Source organism: Malania oleifera, chromosome 4, assembly GCF_029873635.1.
Source record: "Malania oleifera isolate guangnan ecotype guangnan chromosome 4, ASM2987363v1, whole genome shotgun sequence".
Taxonomy (NCBI): Eukaryota; Viridiplantae; Streptophyta; class Magnoliopsida; order Santalales; family Ximeniaceae; genus Malania; species Malania oleifera.
The window spans coordinates 89,135,981-89,158,691 of NC_080420.1; positions in this window are offsets into that span (position 1 = coordinate 89,135,981).

Below are 22,711 nucleotides of genomic sequence, written 5' to 3' on the forward strand. Positions count from 1 at the left end.
ACATGCTTTGCAATTCTTTTTGGCAATATTCAGCTTGATTGTTTGTAACCCTGTGTATATGAATTTGTAAGCCCTGTAGAGAATGCAGTTGGCCTTTCAATTGATAATCAAAATAACATCCAATCACTCTTTCCAAAATCATAATTCAAATAAATCTTTAGTTAATAGGTTTTGGGTTGTTAACCAATCAACGTACTCCCTTATGGTTTCCGCAAAGTATTTATTAACCAACATACTCCCTTTCAATTTCCGCAAACCCAAGAACAAATTAAACTTTAGTTTATTTAATTTCCAGTACATGTTGTTTTTATGATTGAGAGAATTACAACAACCATACAGTTTATATTTTTTCTGTAATTTAAAGAGAATAAGGGAAAGAGAGTGACACCGGTGTTGTTACGAGGTTCGGCTTATCCCCAACCTACGTCCTCGCCTTAGGCAAGATTTCACTATACTTGTTCCTTTTTGGGCAAAACAAAAACTGTTACAAGCGAATTCCATGCTCAAACGCTCCTTCACTAGGCTAGAGCAAAGCCTCTCCAAGCGATACCCATGCTTGGGCAACAATCCAACAACCTAGAATCGTCAAAAACACTACAAGAATACAAGATAAAGGCTGCGTACAAGAACATTCTCTCAAAGAGTAGATTTGTATAATTTCATCACTACACACTTCAAACTTTAAATATTAAGATGAAATAAAATGAAGTTCAAGTATAGAATTCACCAAGATTCCTTTTCAGGATAAGGATCAGCAGGAAAAAAAAAAACGAATTAGGATGGATCAGCACTTCAGTATTCTTCAGCAAAACAGATGAGCAAGAGAGAGCTTTTGAAGAGATTTTAACTTGAAGGCTTGAATTCCGATTATATTTCTTGGTTTTCTAATTCATCGGGTTAAAGGAGTATTAATAGAGTTTTTTGAGTGTGTTTCCTTGATGCCCTAGTTGCTTGGCGTGTCCCCTAACATTTAAATTTGAAAACCTAATTTTTCAGAATTTTCTCTTTCAAGTTCGAGTTTCAAAATCTTCGTGGAGGCAGTCAGTTGACTCACTCAACTGGGTCAATTTTTTGTAGGTCAGTCAACTGGACAAGCGGCTGACAGCATTCTGTCTGTCCAAAATTTAATTCCAATAGATTGTTAGTCAACTAACTGAACTTAGTTCAAAAAAGTCAGTCGACTGGATAAATCAGGTGTCAGTCGATTGACTGATCACAAGTCAAATTAGTCGGTCGGCTGGGTAATTTATTAATTCTAGTGTTTTGTTAGTTATCTGAGGAAACCCTGTGCAAACTAGTCAGACGGCTAACCAATTCATTTTTCTAGTTTTTCATTTTTAGTTTTCAAAATTAATTTTGCTCTCTTGCTTTGATCTTTTATAAAACATTTTCTGAGATTTTAAGGCCTCTAAGTCCATAAATATCCCCTAAAGATTCCCTAAAGAGCTTCAAAGTATTTCAAATGATATTTAAACATTAAAGTACTTACATAAAGACTTCTAAGACATTTGGACATTCTTGTCGCTCGAGTCTTCATGCTTGTCTTTTCTTTTAGCTCTCTTGTTTTTCTTCAAGCTTTGATATACTTTTAAGCTTTCTTTTATATTCTTTAAGATTTAAAATATCATCTTGAAATCCATACTTTCAACTTCTTTTGATCATCCTTGTATACATATTCTTGAGCTTCAAAAACTTGAATCCTAAAATATCATTACTCAACCAAATATGTTAAGTTCCATTTGTTTGTTAGCATCAAAATAGGATGTTAAGCCTTGTAAGGCCAACAAGAAAGTAAGAACTTTATTCCTAAAATGAGCTATAAGATTGTGAGAGAATCAAAGACTAATCAAAACAATTTTAATATGATTCTCTCACCTTCTCCAAGTTAAATGGGTTCATATTTATAGGCAAAAACACAATATAGCTGTTATCTGACCATTGGGCATTAATATATCATTTTATTTTGAATTTTATAGCTGTTATATGTCTAGAAATTCAAAATCCCAAGAGGTCCGATCTACTAGACATAAGGCGATTTCTTATTTAGCAAGAAACCATCTATCGGGCCTGATGATCCGGTCAGCCGAGCTTCATCTATATGTCCACTGGCCTTCAATAGCTTTAAAATGGCCAGTCGGTTGGGCCTTTGAAATTTGGCCAAATTAACTGGCTAGTCGACTAAGCTTATAAGGCTTTCAAGAACCGATGGATTGGGCCATTCAAGATTGCCCATTACACACATATCGGTTGATTAGGGCTTAATAGCCAATCGACCAGGGCCTTAGAAAAAATAAAGTTTTGCCTTCATTTAAGTTCAAAACCCCTTTAAAACCTTTGTATAAGATAAAAATTTTATTAAAAAGGTTTTTTATGAAAACTTGGAGTCCTATGGTCAATCTAAGGTCATGGTTCAAGTTTCAATTTAAATCATGTGAAATGCATGCACATTCAAACCTAATTACTATTACAACCCAAAAAATAAAGAAAATCTTCATGCTTTGCATCTTTGCAATTCCGTGGAATACACCATAAGATGTGTTTGATTAGGTGCTTCATAGCTTCCATTTTGCATTCATCAATTATGCTTCTAGAAACATAATCATGTTCACACTCAATGCACAAATGAAATGTTGTAGTTTGTTATAATCAAAACATGGATCGTACTAAAAAAGTCAACAATCTCCCCATTTTTTTATGATGACAAACACATGAGCAAAATTGGGTTTGCCTAAAAAAACTCCCCCTTACAATATGCATAAATTCAAAATGATATTCAATATAGTTCAATCATATGTAAACATGAAGACTTCAGAATTTTTTTAAGTTGAGCATTTAAGTTCAATTTGGTTTAATGTGCAGTTTATGGATTGAAGCTTTCTTTGAAAAAGGATATTCAATTAAAACACAATCACATGATACATGAACGTATCATGTCTATCATTTTCAACCTTGTGGGAAACAACAAACAGCCACTCATTAATTTTAAGAACTGCTCCCGCTGCTACCTACTATGCCCTTATGATTACTTTCTGTTCTACTTCTCAAGATTGAGGCAGAAGGATAGGTAACTTTTGCAATAACAAAATGATAGGGAGAAAGGAATAATAATTTTGCTTATAAGACATCTCCCCCTTTTGTCATCAGCAATAAGCTAAAATCTTTCTCCTTAGTTTAAGAAAATCATTTAAGTAATCAGAGCCTTATTTTTTTGAATTCCATGACAAGAATTGATTTTAGAAAATTACAAGTAGCATATGTCATGAGTTTTTTTTTTTTTTTTTTTCAAAAAAAATCACCCCTTTGAAAATTATCATTAATTGCAAGGGATTGATGCCAAAGCTTGCTGAAAAAAAAAACTTTAACAAAAAGGATCAACCAAGCCAAGATTTCTCTAGTGGACATTTAAAATTATAACATGAAAAAGTAACCATATAGATCTAAAAATTTGAATATTAAAACAAGATCATATGGAAAAAATTTGGTGCAATGGTTCCACCTAATATTATTATGGGAAAAATATGTTTGAACTTATGTATGAACAGAAAGAGTAAAAATCTTGGTGGGAATCTACAGGAAGGATGGGCTTAAAGAAGTGAGGATTGGTTGAAAGGATGCCACTTTTGAAAGCTTTTAAAAGAAGTCTAAGATAAAGGATGGGTGAGCGTAAAAAGGATGGAATTTTAATTTTAGAAGCTCCCTCTTTCAATTTGAATCCTAGCTTAGATGTTGTTAACTACTTATACTGATACCCATTATAAAAACTCATTAAGTGTTTAAACAGTACGAACAACACATTAAATTCTTTAAAAACATTTACTAGATATTTGTTAAACCATTTGTATTCAACCAGTAAAATATTTCCATAAAACACACATGCGTCAAAAATCTAACATTAAGTTATGCATGGTGTTCATATATCCCAAGAACAATCCATATCAGAATATGATTCTGTAAGAAATAGGATATGATGTTCAAGGTACTTAGAAGAGCTTCAGGACTCAAAAAAAAAAAAACAAAAAAAACAAAAAAAATACTATGCATATGAGTCCATAGGGTAGGTGACTTTAATCATTTTCTTAAGGATGGGGTTTATTCTCCCCTGTATATTTGCATGCACGCATACTTGCATTTTCAATTCAAGGATGATGTTCATTTTAAAATCATTTGTTATATAATCATCCATTAAAGAATTTCAGTACGCATCAAATATAAACATTTAGAATACAAGCATGACATATTACATTTCCATCGGCACTAAATAGTCAATCAGGGCTATACTAAAAAATTATGCAATAATTGTGTAGTAGGGGTTTATCATGAAAAGACACGACTCAAAGGACTTAATGAGTGAGTGGCAAATAAAAACTACCCCTAAGTCATGCATTTGTCCTAGTTTATGGACCATCATCAAGACATGAAACGTTTAATTAAAATGATGATGTTTTAACCATTTAGGTCTTGAGTGAAGTACATAACCCAAAGATTTCCTAGGATAAGAGAATTTGCCTAATTTAGAGCATTCTAGGAAAATTCAAAGAACTTTAGCACTACAATGATCAGGCATAAGACTTCTAAAGATGTTCATTTATGTTTCGGAAAGCTTATGTAGTGTTGTGTGCGTTGGTAGGTGTGCTTGTTTTCAATCTAGCATATAACATTTAGGATTTAACACGCACCAATCACTAATACAATTATTTAGCATGCATTTTGAAGATATTCATAAAGTTCAATCAACATGCAATATACTTTCAAATCATTTTCATTTAGCATGCAGAGACTTACATTAATTAAATCAGCATGCAAATGATCTTTTTATCATGTAACAGTTATAAATATTCACTAATGACAATGTGCATGAACTAGTCTAAGTGTGTAATGCCCCGAACCCTTAAACCCGGATCCGACGCATTATACCTGATAAAATCCCTGATAATCCATAATCAACATATATGGAGCAGAAAACATAAATATAATCTCCATAAATATATTACCAGAGTTTTCTAAAATCTATCTAGATACTGTAATAAACCATGCTTCCACCTGTATTCAACATATATATACATATCCCCAAAAAAACATCCAGTAATCACAATCATTCCTTTCTTACCATCCTTAAAACATAAGACATAAAATATAAAATATCTACATTCCCTAAAATTAACATAGAAATATACCATTTTCTTTTTCTATTTCCCAATAATGCTATAAAAACCTCGAGCTCTAGGAAATCCTGAAAAAAAGATAAATTCATATTCAAGTGAGACACATCTCAGTAAGGGAAGAAACCATATATTAAACATAGCGTGTGGCTAATATAAGGTATATAACAACATAATATTTAACATTTAAAAATCATTAACACAATTTTTGAAACCACTCTATGATCCTAATCAAACACATGCAAAAGATTTGACCCACGAGATTACCCGAGGATAGGGGTGATTACCCGCCCATACAAGTAGCACCCCTCTGCTATGATATTAAGGTAACCCTAAGGTCACTAATAAAGCATACCAGGGCATTCTCCTTACTCAGTAAGCCCTCAAGCGTTAGATTGATCTTGTACTCACGCCGTTTAACAATAGCTTACCAACAAAGGCAAGGATAGGGAAATCTACCCACCCATACAAGTAGGTTCCCTCTGCCCTAGTACGTTATGCAACTACTGCCACATCTGAAGCTACCAGTGCACTCGCCTTACTCAGCAAGCCCTCAGGCGAAGAGTGCACCCCGCCCAAACGTAACATGTTCTACATACATAAATACTTCTAATATCATAATACATTATTCTTTTCTGTCATTATTCAATCATACACATCTGTTCATGTTCATAGCTTAAACATTGCATTTCATTTCACTTTAAGTGACTCTTTCTCATTTTACATTATTCACATTTCACATTTCATTTCCATTCCATTCATTTCCCTTTTCATTTCATTTTATTTCATACCCAACATCTTTCAGATGTTTTACCCAGCTTATTTCAGCTGTTTTACCCATCATTTTTCAGCTGTTACACATTTATCCAGCATCTTTCAACTGTTTTACCCAACATTTTTCAGCTATTTACCCAACATTTTTTAGCTGCTTATGGTTGCATTAACACACACAAGTAGCATAGTCCATATCATGTTTTATTCACAATGCATTACTTACTTAACCTGCATTTCATTCATTTAACATATATTTGCACAGAGTCTCATGCCACACAGTTTAGCAATAAAATTCATACATTGCCTGTAAAATAAGTCAACCAATATTTAATGTTTATATACTGAAAATACCTTTCATTTCTTACATAATTATCCTGAAAATATTTCTCACTTTCATCAGTTCATTTTTTGCATATACATATCTAGTAAACAACCCTAAACTCGAAAAAATATAATTTAAATAGTTGGCATTTTACCCATACCGAAACATATACACGTATATATAACACAATTTATTTTTTCATTAAATTCATAAAAATTCTGGTTTAATATATATTTTTCCTTTTACCTGGTTTCTTGAATTACGCCAATAGGGACCCCGAAAAATACCTACGGCGCTCACTCAGACCCTGAATCAAAAATCCTAATTCCATGTCATTAATCATGAATAAAATATTATTTTAATATTTCCTAAACCCATAAATTCTATATAAATAAATTTACTATTAAATATAGCCAAATTACCAAATTTCTCAAATCCCACTCTTGCTTTGGAGTAGGGCCTACAAAACCCTAATTGGAACTTTACTTAAGTCAAAATGATGAAGATCACGACAAGGACACCATGATGGTGCCTGATCGTCGATTTAACAGCAGATTTAACAAGAAATTAAGAAATTAGGGGAAATATACCTTTCCCCAAGAGTGGTGTCTATGCCGATCTCACAACAAATCCGCTCTAGTAGAAATATCGATGGCGGAGTTACGAATCCAACAACACCTTCTGTTTCTCAATTGGCGATCATTAGGCCAACGAAATTGAGGAGAGAGAGGAGGAGGACGGAGGAAGCGACGAACGCAGAAGAGGACTGATGGAGATGCAGAGACGACTGCCTGTCCAAATTCTCCTGAAGCTGATAAGTTTAAAACTTGTTTTATTATATTCTTATATATATATATATATATATATTTAACTTATATTATATTAATCTTATATATATATATATATATGTATGTATATATGTTTATTCCAATTTTTTTTTTTTACTGTTCCTTTTATTTGTTTATTTCAATAATTAATTTAATAATGTTTAATTAATTAATTGATTAATGATATTATTATTATTTTTACTATTTATTTTACTTGTTAATTTAATTAATTAATTTAATAATATTTAATTAATTGATTGATTAATAATTTTAATTATTTTTTTTTTGGGTTCTTACATAGTGACCACTAAATATTAAGACACTAAGATGAACATGGTCACTACTTTGATACTACATAAGACTCATGAAAGTTTTTAGAATTCAAAAATAGTTTTATGGAGTCATGATTCTAATCAACTAGCTAGCATATACATCTAAAATAGATCATTGAATTCAACATGCATGATCCTAGTTAACTACCAACATGTAATTCACAAATCTAAATCAGTCATTTAGATGACATTCAGTTCATGTGTGCAATTCAATATAGCTCAATCAATGTAAAAACAAGATATTTGTCTATCAAATGAAATTAACCTTCAAGTGAAGAATGGACAGTAAGCATTCAGTTCAAATTAGTATGCAATCCATTTTAACTCAATATAAACTATCCATCAAATAAATTTAAACATTTAGCACATATTGTATTGTTAGAGTTCAGCTCAGATAACTCAAAGGCATAAAATATAATAATAATAATAAAATGGTGTTTCGAAAATGAGCACAATGCCATAAAAGGTTTATCATCAAAATTTTAGATTTACTCCTCCCGTTCAATTTTGTAGTCAAAACATTAAATTCTTAGCCTAAAGTTTTAAATTTTCAACAAACTTGATTTGGAACTAAAGATCTAGGGCTTATCGGACCATTTTACACTGGCCGGTCAACTGGGGACATAGGTCCGGTCGACTGGCATGCACACAAAAAGGCATGACTGATGGTCCGGTCGGCTGGGGGTAAATCGAATAGGCTAAATAGGGTACACAGAGAGCTTCGGTTGACTTGGACATCCGGTTTAGTCAACTACGGTTGTGTTTTACACTGTGCTTAGAGGAGTCCAGCCGACTGGATGTGTAGGTCCGATCGACTTAGCTTTACCAATTTTGAAGTTTTGCCCTCTTTTTCACCCCTTTTTCACTTAACCCCTTAGCCAACGATACTAAATATTTAATTATTTTCATTTTTATTTTTATGCTTGGCTTTAACCAATAATTTCTAACAAGTGGATAAGCTTCAAATGCATTTGGATATGATTAAGCAATTAAGCTTCATTATGAGTTTAGGGTTATGTGATGTATATAGTATTTTGATAAACTTCCTAAAGCTCAATTTTGTGTAATGGACAAAATATGTTACATTTAAGATATTTAAATTTAGGCATATATAGCAATAAAAATACGTATGTCCATTTGAAGAGGGTTTCACTCAAGCATGCTTCTAAGATTTAATTTAAGAATTGATGATTTATTTAAGCATGTTGTTGCCAATATTTTCACATTATGACCAATAATAATGATATATATACATTAAGCAATTAGATTGGATATTATCACTGAAATCTTATATTGGCTTGCTTTCCTAATGTTCTTAGTATAACAACGGATTATACTAAGATTTGAAATTTTAAGCACTATCTAAGCATTTAAACATTATTACCCCTTTTAATAATAAATCCTAACATCTTATGAGTATAAAAAATTCCTTTTTATACTTCTCATAAGATAGCATGCTATTATTATTAGATTCATCATATAATTCGGAAATAGATTTAACACAAGATATACAACATTTGAATCATTATATGAAATGTTTAATAAAGTAGAAGGAGGAAGATATACCTATTCACTTTACTCCTTCTTAATCTTTTAAGCTCAAAATCCTTGGAGTGGTGTTTTCCTCTCCCTCGATTTTTCATACCTTTTATTGTTCCCAAATATCCTTAGTACTTAGAACAAGATATGATCTTTTCAAAATCATTAGTAACTAAGGCACAATTAAAATATGTATGACACTAAAAATGATATGCATTAAAACCATGTCATGCTTATTCATTTTATTTTCAAATTGGGAAACTCTACATTTTAAAAACATTTTCATGGGGACAAAATTTCCTTTGACAAATGCTTTCCAAAACCTCCAATCAATTGATTTTACAAAAATAGTCATTTTCAATTTTCAAATGGTAAAATCTGCACAATAAAAGTAGTGGAGCATTTGCAAAGGATTGACCCTCTCAAAGAGGGATACACTAAAGAGTCATTGCAATCTTTATGCAAATGCAGTTAATCTTATTGCAATCGGACTCTAATACCAATTGAGTGGAATGGTGTGATCCCAAGAGGGGGGTGATGAATTAGGTTTTAAAAACTTTTGTGGATAAATTAAACCGATTCACCAATCAATATCACAATCATAATTTAAATCGTGTGTACAAAACAATTATAATAATGAATGCAAACATACATGTGTGGAAATATAAAGTAGATGAGAGAGAGAGAGAGAGAGAGAGAGAGAGAGAGAGAGAGAGAATGACACCATGATTTTTAATGAGGTTCGGCCAATCCTATCTACGTCCTTGCCTTGGGCAAACCCCCCAAGGATTTCACTAACCAGCTCCCTTAACCAAGCGGAGCCAAACTACTTACACAATCCTTATAAGGTGGAGTCCTCCTTTTCAAGCGATACCCCATGCTTGGTCTGCTACTTCTAGGCGCAATTGCCTCTCTGAGCAATATACCCCTGCTCAGTGTGGATCACACCACAACCACTCCTTCAATAGGGCGGAGCCACCCTCTCCAAGTGATGTACCCTCACTTGGCCCACAGTTCACAACCCGAACCATGAAAGGCTATTTCGAAAAATAAATTTTTGTACAATAAAAGTGCATCCCAAAAAACTAGTTTGTACGCTTTGAAATTCTAAATGCATTCTCATATGATTTAAAAATGAAACTCAATATAGTATGTGTTTCCCTCTCAAAATCCTTTTCAATTAAAACAATAAGAGTATGGAAAATGATTTTATTTTCTAAAATGATTGACGTTTTAAAATTAAAATACCAAAAGGCTTCCGAGCAAAATATATATGAAAATTGAGGTGTAGTCCCAAGAGGGGGGTGAATTGGGTTATAAAAATTTCTTTTAATTCTTTTCAAGAATTCTTAACCCTTTTGATAATTTAACAATCACACAACATATGCTTATTTACTTATTCAATCCACAAACAAAAACACAACACAAGTAATCAAAACTTAAACAATCAACCAACAACCAATCAACAACTTTAAAATAAACAACCAAATTAAGATAAAGTGTGCAGCTCTTCAGCACTTTTAGCTTTTGCAACCTTGTGAATGTATGAGTATGTTTCAAGCCCTGTAATAAATGAAATTGTTTGCACTTCTCTTAATAAAGATTTCCATAAATGATTAAACAACGTACTCCCTATTTAGGTTTCCGCAAACATTTAATCAAAACGTACTTTCTTTTATTAAGAGTCTTCTTGTTATTCTCAGTTCTTAACTTCAGCTACCTACACTTTACATTCACACACAACAAAGTAAATATGCTAAAAAGTAAAGAAAATAAGGAAGGAGAGTGACACCACATTTTTACGAGGTTCGGCTTATCCCCAACCTACGTCCTCGCCTGTGGCCAATATCACCAAAGGATTCCACTATACCATTCCTTTCTGGGTGGAACAAACCATTACAAGCGATACCCCACACTTAAACACTCCTTCAATAGGCTAGAGCAACACCTCTCCAAGCGATACCCCACACTTAGTCCAATGATCCAAACAACCTTGAACCGTCAAAGAGCTACAAGATAAGAACAAGAATTGGTGTACAAAGACACTCTCACAACAGAACTAATTAGTACAAGTTGGAGCACTAATATACTTCAAATGAAATATCAAATAGACAATATGAAACTCAAGAATGAATATAACCGGAGGTTCTTTCTTAGGATTTGAGAAAACTCAGTAGCAAATTAAGAACCTTAGGCTTTTGATTAGCAGGAAATCAGTAGTATTCTCCAGCAAGAATTTGAGCAAGAGAGAGTTTTAGAAGAGATTGCAATTTCAATGCTTGAAAGTTGATTGTAATGCTTGGTGTTTTAATTCTTTGGGTTTAGGGAGTAAATATTGAGTTTTAGAATGAGATTTCTTGTTTCCCACATTGCTTGGAGTGTCCCCCAAGTTTTTACAATGTTTAGATTTGAAAAACTTATTTTTGGAATTTTCCTGTTGGTGTTCAAAATTTAAAAACTCCGCAGGTTAGTCGACTAGGCCTGTTCTATATAGGGTAGTCGACCAGGCCAGTCGACTGAGTTCATTTTTCTATCCAAGAATTAACAGAATTAATTGTCAATCAACTGGGAATTCTGGTCAGTCAGCTGGACAGTCATTTTTTTTTTCAACTTTCATTTTTTTAAAACTTTAAACCCTTGATTTTTGAAAAACTCAAATATGACTTTAAAAATCATTTTTTGGGGTTTTTCAAAAATTGGTCTCTAAGTCTATATCATATTCTAAAGAGCTTCATATATCTATATTAATATTGAATGAAGTACTTACATATGACTTCTTAACCATAGACACATTAAACACTAAGTCTTCATGCTTTTTCCATCTCATGAGGTCCATCTTGACTTCATTTCCTGATAAGCTTTAAACTTTAGAAATGTTCTAGAGTTGAAACGAATCTTCAATATCCATTGCTTTCCAATGCCTCAATATCTGATAAGCTTTCATTTGATTGACTTTAATTATAAGCTTTCTCCCTTGATAAGGCTTGTGAGCATTTTGAACATTCAATCCCGAAACATTGTCACTTTAACCAATACATGTTAAACTTCCTTGATTTTTTATCATAAAAATAAGATTTGTAATCTTTGTTAGGCCAACAATCTCCCCCTTTTTGATGATGACAAATAAGGAGTAAAAATATGAGTGAACCTTGATAAAGCTCCCCCTTACTATAAGCATATTTGTAACAATGTAAACAACTATGTATCAAGATCATATCTCATAGCATCGTATCAAGCATGTCAAGCATTATTTCATATCACATTTCTTTTGCCAATTCATATCATATTTGTCAATTCATATCATTATGAATTTATCTCATTTTTTTCATAGTATTTTTACTCAAGACTCTTCTCCCCCTTTTGACATCAATCAAAAAGCATAAATGGAGCAAGGTAAAGTAAAATTCAAACACTTGAAAGAAATATGCAAAAATCATCCAGATGCATATAAAAGTGTCAACAAAAACAACATCGGGAGATATAAGAGTCACAAACCATCAGGAGATACAAATATAAACATAGTTTCATGAAACTGAAATGCTAAATACAAAGAGTAATAAACAATCAGTCATCTGCAGCATTATCATCATCAACTACATCTTCTTCAGTACCTTCATTATTACCATCTTCCTCTTCTTCTTCAGTTTTGTCTTCATTTCCATCACTGCCATCATCACTCATAGGAGTAGAGCTAATATCCAAGGGATCAATTGCTGCATGAGGAGCTGGCCAAATGTTTTTCAATATGACCAAGGTGCTCGTCAAGTGATGTATAATTGGCTTGAAGAGAAGAAAAGTTTGCTTGAAGGGTTTGGAGTCCAAATTGCATGTTATTGCTGAATGTGGTGAATTGTTGATAAAAAGGGTGAAACCAAGTCGGGGTAGCATCAGCTGGAGGTTGTTGTTGACGCATTTGCCCTCCACTACCCTTGAGAATCCATTTGTCCTTATATTTTTCATAATCCATTTGTTTGAGTGTAGTTGAATTAAAAAGATTGTAATGGGTACATTTGATAAAGAAATCAATAGGGGTTTTGATTTTGGATGATGTTTGTTGAAGATTAAAGATGGTTTTTGGAGTTTGAAGTGCTGAAGGACGAAGGGGAGTGAGGAGACGAAAGAGGCAAAAACCAAAGTCAATTGACTGACTACTCGAGAGTTAGGGTTTTTGCACTTCTATTTTTAATTTAAGTTCCGTCAGTCAATTGACTAGGCTCGTGGTCATTCGGTTGACTTTTTGCTGTATGTTGAAAATTTTCCTTCAATCAGTCAATTAGGCTTTGTGGTCAGTCGACTAACCTTTGTTCTCTTTTAAAATTTGTTTCCTCACACAACCTCTCCATTGTGTAGCAAACCGAACTCTCTTCTTATAGCTATAAATCTGTCTTCCGGTAGAGGTTTTGTGAAAATATCTACCTATTGGTCAATTGTATTCACAAATTCAAGTATAATATCTTCTTTTTGCACATGATCTCTTAAAAAGATGATATCTTTTCTTAATCAAAATACTTATTCAATAAGCTCAATTTGCTTCAGAATTTCTTTCTTTTGATTTCATATGAATTCCCAAAATTCATATTGCTTTCTAAATCTTAATACTTTTTAAGTTAAGCCTTGTACGAATCATCCTATGATTTTGGCCGACAATGTCATTTTTTTTTTATTTGTTTCAATGTTATAGTCGTCAATAAGCTCTTAAACTCTTTTTGAGATTTTCCATTTCAACTAGTTTAATATCCTTGTATTGATTTGGATTAAGTAGTTTTCTTAATTTCTAAAAGTAAATGGCTAGGTCTAATATCTTTAAAGTCCTTAGTGAACATAGGCTTTTATCTAGGTACCCATACTTACTTGGGTCCGGATGGTTTGATGAGAGTTGATTTTTCTTTTATTCTCCAAACTTGTCTAATTTTCACATCTTTCCTCTTTAATGGACATTCGAACTTAATGTGTCCTTTCTATTTATCTTTTGTGTTCAAAGTAAAACATTTGCAATCGAAAATTTTAAAGTATGAAATATTGGGGGTATATCCAAACCAAAGTTTATAGGGAGTCTTATTCAAGATGGGTCTAATAAGTACTCTATTTAAAACATAGCATGCAGTATTTGTGGCTTTCACCAAAAATATTGAGGCACTTTGTGCTCAACTGGCATTGTTCTTGTCATTTCTTGGAAGTTTCTATTTTTTCCTCTCAACAACCCCATTTTTTAAGGAGTTCGAGAAGCTAAAAAAGTTTGGTAAATCTATTTTTATTATTTAAAAACTCCATTTCATCATTCCAAAACTCTCCTCCTCTATCACTTCTAATTTTGGAAACCATGCAACCTTTTTCAAGTTGAACCTTTTTGATAAATTTTGAGAAGGCATGTGAGAAGTAAGGTGTACTCCCAAGAGAGGGGTGAATTGGGATTTAAAATTTTCTTTGCAAACTTTTTGTTTTACAAGTTCCTTTAGTTAAGTGTTAACCCCAACAAATCTTCTTTCCAGCAGTCACACAAACTCAAAGATAATGATCAACAATCCTTTGAACTTTAATCAACAATCATACCAAGTTCAATCTTATGTTAAAGACCATCTTGGTTAAATTCTCAGGTTTTCTTAATATTCAAAATCAAAATCAATGAATAAAGATAATATCAAGGTGATTTTCAAATCATCGAATAAATCAAGCTTACAACTTTCCTTTAACAAAATAATGAATCTCGGCTTTAATATTCAGCACTTCAAAAATTTTAATCCAATCAACTCCTTGATTCAAATCAATATTCAATATTCAATTTCAAGTTCAAAACTTTGATGTTAATACTCAGCTGATTAAATTCCAAAAATCAAAGTAGAATTATTTATAAATAAAACTCAGATTTTCAATTCAAAACTCAGAATTTATTCCTTCACTTCAATTAATGAAATATAAGTTTCAGATATTTGATTTTTGAAAAACATTAAGTTTAAGAAACCTTGCAGTTGTTTTGATATTAAAAAATCATAACTTTGATGATTTTATCAAACCAAACAATTAACTAATGTATGTTGAATTTAATATGCTTCAGAATCAGAATTCCAGCACTCCCAAAAAGTTTAGCAAGATATAACGATCATACACACATTTAATATCCTTGTAGAATTTAAAGAGAGTAGGGAGAAGAGTTTAGAAATGGATTTTTACAAGGTTCAGCCCAAGGCCTACGTCCTTGCCCCAAGCAACCGCTATGAGGATTTCAACTTTCTTTATTAGGCCAAAGTTATAACCTCTCTCTCTCAAAGGCGGAGTTCGCCTCTCTAATGAGAATCCCGTCCCGCTCGGCAACGATTCAATCCCCTGAACCGTTAAAACAAATCTCTCTCTAATAATAATACCCCTTCTTGCTAGTCCAACAATTCAATAAACCTGAACCGTCAAAAAAACAAAAGAAACAATTTGTGTACAAGAAACACTCTCAACAAGAGCAAACTAGTACAAGTAAATATCACAATATACTTCAATCAAAATCAATATAGAAAGATAAAACTCATATGATTGTTACTGAATTTATGATTTAGAATTGAAATTCTCAACGTAAATAGATCAGAAAAACCTTGGCTTTGTCAGCAATAGCTTTCAGAAAATTTCAGCAGTAGTATTCTGGAATTTTTATTATGTGCTTGCTAGTTATTGTTTAATTCTTGAAATCAACATGTATTTATAGAGTTAAAAAGTAATTTTTTGTGTTGCCCGATGTCACGCCTCGAACCCGCCAAATGGGGTCCAAGGTATGATGTGATCCAATCACCTATGTTTGATACCATAACCTCAATCACGCAGCAGAAAAATAAATAAACATCCTCAATAATATACAAGAGTTCTATATAAACATCCCAAAAAGGAACTTCCCAACATCCAGTATCCATATATACATCTCAGAAAACAAAAAAAAAAAAACATAAACCCAAAAATACATCCAAGATCTGTACCCTCTCACAAAAATGCTATGCCAATAAACCCAGCCCCGAGCTCGCTAAGCTTGATCACGCGGAGGTCCTGAAAAAGATGAATTGTATAATGAGTGAGACACATCTCTATAAGATGGAATATATTAATACCAGTGTATGGCTATCATGAGTTTAGTGTATACAAAATATCATCAGTTTTTAATTAACCACAGTTATAAAATCATTCTTAGCCCATACTCACACACACACACACACAATTATTTGTAAATGAAAGTTCTCAAGGATAGGGAAGATTACACGCCCACACATGTACCTTCCCTCTGCTCTAATACCATTACAACTACCAAGGCACTCAACTTATTCAGTAAGCCCTCGGGGCTATGTTTATAAGCGACGTCTCCGAGAATAGGGAATATTACATGCTCATACATGTAACTTCCCTCTAGTCTGGTACTAGACTATAATTACCAGGATACTCGCCTTTCTCAGCAAGCCCTCGGGCAGAGAGTTTACTTCACCCCAAATATGTATAATACTACTATATTTAATACATTTAATACTTTGTTACTTTACTCTGTATGTTGTTATCTTTATAAAACCCAACTCTTCATAATCTCTATTTTCACATGCTCTGTTATCTTATCACATACTCTGTTATCACATTTCACATCCTCAGTCTTCACATATTCTGTATTCACATACATTATTCTGTATTTACATGCATTATTCAATTCATACTCTGTTATCACATTTCACATCCTCTGTCTTCATATATCCTGTATTCACATACACTATTCTATATTTACATGCACTATTCTATTATACTCTGGTTAAATCTACAGACATGAATTTAGAACTCACTGCCAGATGGATAAAAAATCAACATGCTTCCCCCTATGACGGGTTGTGCAGCCCATAGGCTGGACTTAACGCTGGTCGATCCATCAGAGTTAAATCAATTCCCAAGTCTTTAGTTTGCTAGTCCGATTGGCTTTCCCATGCAAGTCTGGACTCCAGGGGGAACACTACCCTTCACAGCTCAATCGACTATTCAATACCAACACTCTCTCTAAGATGTATGGTTGCACTAAGCTCTCCATAACTCTCGCAACGGTACCGTGCGTACTATGGTCCATCGGAATTCTCAAAGCATACATTGCAATTTAACATTAATACTCTGCTATGAATAAACAATTTCAAATATAGTATAATTCCAACACATTTAAGTATTTCCACATGTTATACATATTTTATAACTCAACACAGTATTTTCATTTTTCCTCATGCCACACAATTTGAATAATACACATATTTATAGAACTACTAAAATAATAAGTCAATTTATGTTCATTATCAGCTTTACTAAAAATATAGGTTAGATTATCTCCATAATTTATCATATACTCAAAATAAGTGTTAACAAGAAAAATGGAGATAATTAACCTTACTCACTTTGACCAATTTTTATAAAATATAAAACAATTCCAACAAATCATTTCAACCAGTCAATTAATCCAAAAAATCCATTACTTAAATCTTTTAGCCCTTTTTTTTTATTTTAATCGGTTCATTTTTGAAAATAATAGCTATTAACACAATCCTAGGCTCAAAAACCTCGGTTTAAACGGTTGGCTTTCAAAACTTGCATGATAATCATATATATACACATATAATTTCCATTTTAATCGGCAGAATTTACATAACAACTAGTTTAATCTATTCCCCTTACCTGGTTTCTTAAAGCCATGCCTGTAGGGATCCCAACACTATGCTTGTGGCGCTCACACAAACCCTAAATTCATAAATCCTAATTTAATCAACTCAACCCTAGGTAAAATACTATTTTAACATTTCCTAGGCCCATAAACTCAAAATAAATAATTAAACTACCAAAATCATAAAATTTTCTTAATTTCTTAAATCTTACCCTAACCTTGGGGTGGTGCTTGGAAAGCCCAATTCAAAAATCCGTTACGGTTAAATTGATGAGGATTAACGCTAAGCACTAAAAATGGCACCCAATAGTCAATTAGGCTGAAGATTTGAGAGAAATTGAGGAAAAATAGTGGGTTTACCTTATCCTAGGAGTGGTGCCTACAACGCTCCTTCAAAAAATCCCCTCCTGTTAAATTGACGATGGCAGAGAATGGAACCCAGTGGTATTTTCCGTTTTCCAATCGGCCAAATATTTGTCGAGAAAATAAGGAAAGAGAGAGAGTGGGGGTGAAGGAGAGAGAGGGTAACATGAAGAGAGGAGAGAGAGAGAGAGAGAGAGAGAGAGAGAGAGAGAGAGAGAGAGAGAGAGAGAGAGAGAGAGAGAGAGAGTGGTTGCAGCTTTTGTTTCAATCTCAGAAATCCAATTCAATTTGAATGAAGAAGCTTCTTCAAAAAGCTTTAGTAACTAATATATATATATATATATATATCTTTATTTCAATTAATTTTTTTTCATACTATTCCTTTTATTTGTTTATTTAATTAAATAATTTAATAATATTTAATTAATTAATTAATTTTTTTTCCACGTTACTGCACCCAAGTTGCTTGGAGTGTTTCCCAAGTTTTCACAAAGTTTGGGGGGCAAGCAATCAAATTTGGAGAGTTTCCCTTGCTGTTATAAATTTAAAATCATGAAGGTCAGTCGGCTGATCCCGAAGGGTCAGTCGCTTATGCCTTTAAATCACAGCCAATTTGCAAACACAAAAAGAGGTCATTCGCCTGATGCTCTTCTATTTGCTCAATTTATGCAGTGTATAAATTGTTAGTCAACCGATCATATATGGTCAGTCACTTAAGCTTGCAATTCTTCAAATACTTTAATTTTCAACACTTTAACCCTTTGATTTTGGAAAACTTAAATGAAACTTAATTAAAAAACATTTTCTGGGGTTTTCAAAATCAGGTCTTTAAGTCAATATTGAATCCTAAGAGCTTCAGCCATTCATATTGAAATTTTACGAAGTACTTACATGGGACATCTTAAAAGACTATGACTTTTTGTTAGCTTTACCGTAATTCCAAAAGGGGGGTGAATTGGTATTTTCAAAATTGACACCCTAGATCAATCCCTTAACAGCAATATTACACAACCCTAAGGTTAATCTAGTGTAGATAAATTAACTCAATTCAAATATACAGTGAAAATTAAATTGCACAATTAAATTAACCAAGCATGCACAAGAAAGCTATAAATAAAGATGACACCCAAAAATGTTATCGAGGTTTGGAAAACTGCTTACTTCCCCACCTTGGCTAACAAACACAAGGATTACCACTATAAGGCTCACTTAATAGGTGGAGCACTTAACAGGTGGAGCGGCACCTAAACAACCAGATCAATTAACACAAGGCTAACCTCAACCTTTACAAACAATCCTTACCGGACTAGATTACCATCCCCTCAGGCCACGCTTCGAATACAACAGTATTTTTCACAATATAACCAGTACAGTGATTATGCTTCTTAGTAAAGCAGATATATACAAAATGAAATCAATCACATGCACATTAGTAGTATATTTTATGTAAGCTCAGTGATGTGTATTTTTGTGCAAGCAACACTCAACAAGATATGATCATAAGAATGTTCAAGAGTGTTCTAATCAAGCTATATCTTTGAAACAAGTTATATCAAATCTTAATCACGAATCAAGGTTTCAAAGATGCTAATCAAATATTCAAGTTAACTCAAAATATTTTCCTTTAATGAAATAAGCACAAGAGTAGTTTGAAAAATTATAGCATGTGAAAAATATTTGCACAACAAAATATAGCTCTAGGAATATTGCAATAACAATGCAAGAATCCTTAAGCTTATGAGTTTATCCCAACACAAGATTTATTATATTCAAATCTGTGGGATAAACTTAACTAAACTCCCTTAAAATCAACATCAATAATCAACCAAAGCAATGGGAGTATTGGCGATTTCTAATAAGCACTAGCACAATCAAAGGAACTCTCACAATGCTAAAATGTATCAAGGGAATGAAGAAATGAGTGTATTGGGACAAAATAGGATTTTGAAAATAGAGAGGATTTTTGCTAATGATTTTTGCTAATCTATTTCTAATCCTCACAAATAGGCTCATATATATAGACCAAGGCCAAATTATGACTGTTTAGGATATGTAGGGCATTATTAGATTTATTTTAAATCAATTTAGAGAAATTAACCCTGTTTAACCTTTTTAACCACGGTAAAATATTAAGTAACCCGAGGGGTTTCAGGTGGCTAAACTATGGTTCGGTCACCCAAATAGACTCAGCTAAAAAAGCCATCTTTTAAGGTTCAGGTGCTCGGGTTCAAGCTCGGTTGGCTAAACAAAAGTCAAAAACTTTTTGTCTATGGTTCGGGTGCCTGAAGCTAAGTTCGGTTAACCGAACTCAAGTGTTTGGTCGTCGAGGGCCTATTTTGAACTAAAATTTTCGGTGGCCCAAGTTGGCGAAAAATTTCCTTTTAAGGGTTTGATCTCCTAGCGACGATATACTTATTTCTAGTTCAGTCACCCGAAACTAGATCATCCCATTAACTTCCCAGCGTTTCGAGTGCCCGAGGTGTATTAAACACCACAGGTTTGGTTGCCCGACCTCTCACAAAATTTTCAATTAAGTCCAATTTATTTCAATTTTAATCCCCTGATTATGAATGATAATGGGGACTTGTTTGTGCATAAGTGTTGGGACCTAAGTTCTCACTAAGGTTTTACTAAGCTTACCATATATCCTATATGCATGATATACAAATAATAATTACAGACCTTTTCTTCTAATTACTATTACAGACCCTCATTGAATTAAAATGAATTACAATATGAACGTAGTATTCAGGGTCTTTATGCTTTATTTCAAGTGCCATTTCTTGATCTGCTAATAAAAACCTGCACATGCACTTGATAGCCATCAAATACCAGAGTATTTGTCATTATCAAAACTGGGTGTAACCTGTAAGGTCAACATTCTCACCCTTTTTTCATGACGACAAATACATTATGCAAAAAGTGGGTATAGCCTTAGAAAGCTCCCCCTATCACTATGCATAATGTAAAAAATTTATCAATGCAGATAATCTATCATTTAAGTTTAAGTGCAACCCAATTTTTGCCCTCTTATGCATCTCCCCCTTTTGGTAACAGCAAAAAGGGCTATGAAGTTAATGGCCTTAGGCATGGGTATAAACCGTTAGCACACAAGAGAAATTTAGGAATTTTTTTTTATTTTAAAAAATTTTCAGCAGCATGTCTTTTGAAAATAAGACATTTCCCAAAAATTCTTGTATAAAAATGACCTGTTTTAAGTTTTAAGAACTAACAGTTTATCCACAACTACTCAACCCAAACAGTTCCAGTATGATCAAGACGTAAAACATAAACACAATCGTCATCATGCAGTAGATATGAGAATTATGCACTGCAAAACACAAATAAATTCATAAAGTCTAAAACAATAAGATACCAATAGTTATATCAATTGTTAGACTTGAGATTTGTTGTAAAGCTCCCCCTAAGTTGATGCACTCTATCAAATGTCTATGAAGCATCTCTACTATGCATGATACCTAATTCAGGTCTAATTTGTATGAATCTATCTTTTGGAAGTGGTTTAGTGAAAATATCAGTCCATTATTCATTTGTGCACACAAACTCAAGTGCTACATCCCCTTTCTGCACATGATTACGAAGGAAATGATGTATAATCTCAATATGTTTAGTCCGTGAATGTGACATAGGATTCTTTGAAATGTTGATTGCACTGCTATTATCACATTTAATCGGTACTATATCGTAGTGCAACCCAAAATCCATAAGTTTTTGTTTCATATAAAGAGTCTGAGCACAACAAATTCCAGTCGCGATATATTCTGCTATGGTTGTGGATAAGGCAATTGAGTTTTGTTTCTTGGAGAACCAAGAAACGAGAGATTGTCCTAAATAGTGACAAGTGTCTTTAGTACTCTTCCTATCAACCTTACTATCAGCAAAGTCAGCATTAGTATAACTAACAATCTCAAAGGTCATATGCTTAGGATACCATAATCCTATCTCTATGGTTCTAACTAGATACCTAAGGATTCGTTTTACTGCCAATAGATGAGATTCCTTAGGAGCGGCCTGAAACCTAACACACATGCACACACTAAACATAATATCAGGCCAACTAGCTGTTAGATATAGAAGACTCCCAATCATGCCACGATACAATTTCACATCAATAGGGATTCCTTGCTCATCTTTATCAAGTTTAATGGAAGAACTCATAGGAGTACCAAGAATTTTTCTATCTTCTATATTAAATTTCTTTAATAAATCCCTAATATATTTAGATTGGCATACAAAAGTTTCATATTTAGCTTGTTTAATTTGCAGCCCTAAAAAGAAACTAAGCTCACCCATCATTCTCATTTCAAATTCACTTTGCATGCATTTGGCAAACTCATTACGCAACTCATCATTAGTGGCTCCAAAAATGTAATCATTAACATAAATTTGAACGATAAGCATATCATCATTTTTGGATTTGATGAAAAGTGTAGTGTCAATCTTGCCACTAGTAAACCTATTTTCTAGTAAAAACCCACTAAGCCTCTCATACCAAGCTCTAGAGGCTTGCTTCAATCCATACAAGGCTTTAGACAATGGGTATACATAATATGGACATTTATGATTTTCAAAAGTAGGTGGTTATTCTACATACACTTCTTCATTAATATAATGATTAAGAAAAGAGCTTTTAACATCCATTTGAAACAATTTAAAATTTTTAAAAGTGGCATAAGCAAGTAGCATACGAATGGCTTCCATCCTAGCAACAGGAGCATATGTTTCAT